Source organism: Panthera onca, chromosome B4, assembly GCF_046562875.1.
Source record: "Panthera onca isolate mPanOnc1 chromosome B4, mPanOnc1 haplotype 2, whole genome shotgun sequence".
Lineage (NCBI taxonomy): Eukaryota > Metazoa > Chordata > Mammalia > Carnivora > Felidae > Panthera > Panthera onca.
This window is the reverse complement of record NC_138345.1, coordinates 81,346,064-81,351,293: the sequence shown is the minus strand read 5'-3', so window position 1 is coordinate 81,351,293 and position 5,230 is coordinate 81,346,064. Positions and strand designations below refer to the sequence as shown.

Genomic DNA, 5,230 nt, shown 5'->3' with positions numbered 1-5,230 from the left:
TCATTTGTTTCTAGAAAACACTACTTTATGAAGCAAATTTTTGAAAGCTTGTTTTACTTGCTGGTTCCTCAGGGTATAAATAAAAGGGTTCAACATGGGGGCAATTGAGGTGTTGACAATAGCTACCCCTTTGGTCAGTGATGCTCTTTCTTTTGCTGAAGGCTTGACATACATGAATATGCAGCTCCCATAAGAGATGGAAATGACAATCAAGAGAGAAGAACATGTGGAAAAGCCTTTTTCCTCTGAGTAGCAGACGGGATTCTCAGAATGGTGCTAAGAATGCACATGTAGGAAAGAATCACGAATGCCAATGTGAAGAACAGAGTAGCAAAAGCAAAGTAAAGGCCAATCATCTCCTAACGCTGAGCTGACATGTATCTGAGCATGAAGTTGTAAGATGGGGAAATAGTCACAGGAGAAATGATCAGTTACATTGGCAGCACAGAAACCTAGCTGGAGGATGAGCATGAGTAGTGGGAAAATGGTAAGGAATCCTCCCAGCCATGACCCAAAGACCAGCAGGGTGAAGATATTCTTGTTCATGATGGTGGTGAAATGAAGAGGCCTGCAGATGGCAATGTAATGATCAAAAGACGTGGCCCTGAGAAGAAAAATCTCTGACATACCCATGACGGTGAAGTAAAATAGCTGAGCTAAACAATTGTTATAGGAAATGTCTTAACTTTAGTAATGATTGTCCCCCCAAATCTGGGGATAGATACACTGGTGAATGTAATTTCTAAGAAGCAGAAATTCCTCAGGAAGTAATACATAGTAATCTTGAGATGACATTTTGTCAAGGTGACATTCTGTTAATGGTGGTTAGGTTTCTGGTGACATTTAATACATAAGCCATAAATAAAGTTAACCTGAAGCTTTGGGTCATCTGAGATGCCCAAGAGAACAAACTCTGTAATCATTGTATGGTTTCTCATACAGATTTTTATTTTCTTTAAGCCAAATATATTGTAAAATAAAGCAAAGCCTCATAGAGTAAATTTGGAAGTTTCATTTCCATTTCTAGTTTTTGGAATAATTTTAGAAAAATAGGTATTTACTCATCTTTAAATGTTTTGTAGAATTCATCTGTGAAGCCATGGACTTTTGATAGTTGAGAGATAATGGATTACTGATTCAATTTCTTTGCTGGTTATCGGTCTGGTCAACTTTTCTATTTCTTCCTGTTGAACTTTTGGTAATTTATATGTTTTTAGGAATTTATCCATTTTTTTCAACTTGTTCATTTTGCTGGCATGTAGTTTTCATAATATTCTCTTAAAATTATTTCTATTTCTGTTGGTTGTGATTTCTCCTCTCTCATTCGTGACTTTGTTTATTTCAGTCCTTTTTCTTGGATGAATCTGGCTAAAGGTTTATCAATTTTATTAATTTTTCAAAGAAGGAGCTCTTGGTTTCATTGATCTGTTCTATTTTTTTTCTATATCATTTTTTTTTGGTTTAATATTTATTATTTCCCTTCAGCTGCTGGCTTTAGGCTTCATTTGTTGTTTATTTTCTTTCTCTCATAGGTATAAGTTTAGGTTGCTTGTTTGAGATTTTTCTCCTTCTTGAGGAAGACCCGTATTGCCATATACTTCCCTCTTAGGACCACATTTGCTGCATCTCAAAGGTTTTGGACTGTCATGTTTTCGTTTTCATTTGTTTCCATTTATTTTTAAAATTTCTTCTTTAATTTCCTGGCTGATTCATTCATTTTTTTTTTAAAGATTATTTATTAATTTTGAGAGAGAGAGAGAGAGAGAAGCAGAGAAAGAGGGAGAGAGAATCCCAATGAAACTCTGCTCTGTCAGCATGGAGGCTTGATCTAATGAACTATGAAATCATGACCTGAGCCAATATTAAGAGTCAGATATAGGGCACCTGGGTGGCTCAGCCGGTTAAGCGTCTGATTCAGCTCAGGTCATGATCTCATGGCTTGTGAGTTTGTGTGCCACATCGGGCTCTGTGCTGACAGCTCAGCCTGGAGCTTCTACAGATTCTGTGTCTTTCTCTCTCTCTCTGCCCCTTCCCTGCTCACACTCTGTCTCTGTCTCTCAAAAGAGTCAGATATTTAAGTGACTGAGCCAGCCAGGCACCCCGACCCCTTTATTCTTTAGTAGAATGTTCTTAACCTCCATGTATTTGTGGTCTTTCCAATTTCTTTCTTGTGGTTGACTTCAAGTTTCACAGCATTGTGGTCTGAAAATGTGCATGGTATTATCTCAATCTTTTTGTACTGATTGAGACCTGATTTGCGATCCAGTATGTGATCTCTTCTGGACAATGTCCCATGTGCACTTGAAGAGAATGTGTATTCTGCTTTGGAATGAAATGTTCTGAATATATGTGTTCAGTCCATCTGGTCTGGTGTGTCATTCACAGTCATTCTTTCCCTGTTGATTTTCTATCTAGATGATCTGCCCATTGATGTAATTGGGGAGTTAAAGTCTTCTACTATTATTGTATTATTATCAATTAGTTCCTTTATGTTTGTTATGAATTGGTTTATATATTCGGGTGTTCCAATTTGGGAGCATAAATATTTATAATCATTAGATCTTCTTGTTAGATAGACCCCTTTATTATAGTGCCCTGCTTCATCTCTTGTTAGTCTTTGGTTTATAATCTGGTTTATGTGATATACATATGACTACCCTGGTTTCCTTTTTACATCTGTTTGCATGATAAATGTTTCTCTGTCCCCTCCCTTTCAATCTGCAGGTGTCCTTAGATCTAAAATGAATCTCTTGTAGGCAGCATATAGATGGGTGTTGTTTTTTAATCCACTCTGACACCCTAAGTCTTTTGATTGGAGCAGTTAGTCCATTTGCATTCAGAGTGATTGTTTTTTTTGGGGGGGGTGGGGAGAGAAAGAGAGCAGGGGAGAGGCAGAGAGGGGGGTAGAGGATCTGAAGCCGAAGAGGACTGTGCACAGCAGAGAACCCGATGTGGGGCTCGAACTCACAAACTGTGAGATCAAGACCTCGTAGGAAGTCAGGCACTTAACCAGCTGAGCCACCCAGAGCTCCCACATTCAGAGGGATTATTGATAGATATGAATTTAGTGCCATTTTGTTATTTGTTTTGTCATTGTTTCTGGAGGTTTTCTTTGTTCCTTTATAGTCCTTGTTGCTTTTGGTCTTTCTTTTCCTTTCAGGGTCCCCTTTAATATTTCTTGCGGAACTGGTGTAGTGGTCATGAACTCCTTTAGTTGTTTTTTTTATTTGTTTTTTTGGTCTAGGAAACTCTTTATCTCTCCTTCTATTCTGAATAATGGTCTTGCTGGATAGAGTATTCTTGGCTGTAGATTTTTTTTTCCCATTCAGCACTTTGAATATATCATGCCACTCCCTTCCAGCCTGCCATGTTTCTGTGGAGAGGTCTGCTGCTAACCTTATGGGTCTTCCCTTATAAGTTAGGGACTTCTTACTGTTTTTAAGACTTTTTCTTTATCTCTATATTTTGCAAATTTACAGTATGTCTTGGTGTTGGCCTGATTTTGTTGATTTTGATGGGAGTTCTCCATGCCTCCTGGATTTGGATGTTTGTTACCCTCCCCAGATGACGGAAGGTTTCAGCTATAATTTCCTCTAGTAAATATTCTGCCCCCTTTTCCCTCTCTTATTCTTCTGGGACTGCTATAATATGAATGTTGTTACCCTTGATGGTATCACTGAGCTCCCTAAGTCTACTTTAGTTATCCAAATTTTTGTTTCCCCCTTTTGTGAAGCTCATTATTTTCCATAATTCTATCTTCTATATCACTTATTCATTTCTCCACTTCTTCCATCCTTGTGGTCATCACGTTCAGCTGGTTTTGAATCTCAGTTATTACATTTTTCATTTTGGCCTAATTAGTCTTTAGCTTTTTTTTTATCTCTGTGGTAAGGGATTCCCTGGTGTCTTCTATGCTTTTCTCAAGGACAGCTAGTACCCTTATCCTTGTTGCTGTAAATTCTGGATGTTGTATATTACTTATATCTGTTTCAATTTCATCCATGGCCATGACCTTTTGTTTTTCTTTCTTTTTGGAGGAATTTGTCAGCCTTGGCATTTTCTTTAGGCATCTGTCTTCTTCTATGAGTTAGAAAAGCCTTTTTATGTTCCCTGCTCCTGAGAGGAATGGTTTTATGAAGAAGATGTCATATATTGCCCAGGCCTGATCTTTCAGGAAGTGTCTCTGGTGTATGCTTCGTGCACTCTGCTGTTGTGTTATGGCTGCTCTATCCCTCAGGTCAGTTCTCTGCAGAGTTTCTCCTTGCCTGCAGTGGGAAGTATTTGAGCCTTGGCCAGAGTGTGGTGAGTTTTAAGTAGATGTGCTCTGATCTGCTTGCTAAAAGAGACTTCACAGTATTTCCACTAAAGCTGAAACTTTGCACAACTCTGTGGTCAGTAGATGTGGCGTATGTGGTGGTTTGTGCTGGTTTTCTTGTGGAGGGGCCTGCTTTGCTCGTCCTAAGGCAGACTGGGCCTAGAAAAGCAGTCCTGGTGGATCACAGTGACTTGGGACTTGGTGTAAGCAGGTTGAATTGCCAGTATTGGTGCTGTGCTGTTTACTGAAGTTGGTTTTTGCTGAGGGGTGGGGGAGGGAACTGGCACCAGTCTGCTCCTTTGTTCCTAGTGAGGGGAGTCCATGCTTGCTGCTCTCAGGGAGTGAATTATTAAGCAGTGAAACTGCTTGCAGTTTCAGAGGAGTGAATTGTTTCCTCTGTGGCGTCCCAGGCATTTTTTAGATTGCTGAATTCACACTGTATCTGGGTCACTTGCTTGCCTGGAGCGATGCAGTACACCTTGAGCTCTACACTAGCTGGGCCTGCTGCCTTTTAAAACTCCAAACTTCAGGGACCTGGTGTGATGGGACCTGTGCTTCTCCTCAGGGAAAGGGTCTTTCCATTCTGGGACTGATGCTATCCTCTAAGATCATCTTAAGAAAAGTTTAACTGGGGGTGCCTGGGTGGCTCAGTTGGTTGCATGTCCGACTTCGGCTCAGGTCATGATCTCACAGTTTGTGAGTTCGAGCCCCGCGTCGGGCTCTGTGCTGACAACTTGGAGCCTGGAGCCTGCTTCAGATTCTGTGTCTCCCTCTCTCTCTGCCCCTCCCCCACTCACACTCTGTCTCTCTCTCTCAAAAATAAACAAACATTAAAAAAAAAAAAAAAAGAAAAGCTTAACTGCCCAGACAGTTTGGTTAAGTCTGTAATGTCTCCTTTGTTTTCTATATCCATCA

The 5,230-nt window shown here is 40.1% G+C and overlaps 1 pseudogene; it reads right to left on the bottom strand.

The window, feature by feature from the left end:
• Positions 1-938, bottom strand: LOC132660311 (olfactory receptor 6C3-like; annotated as a pseudogene).
• Between the last annotated feature and the right edge of the window lie 4,292 nt (positions 939-5,230).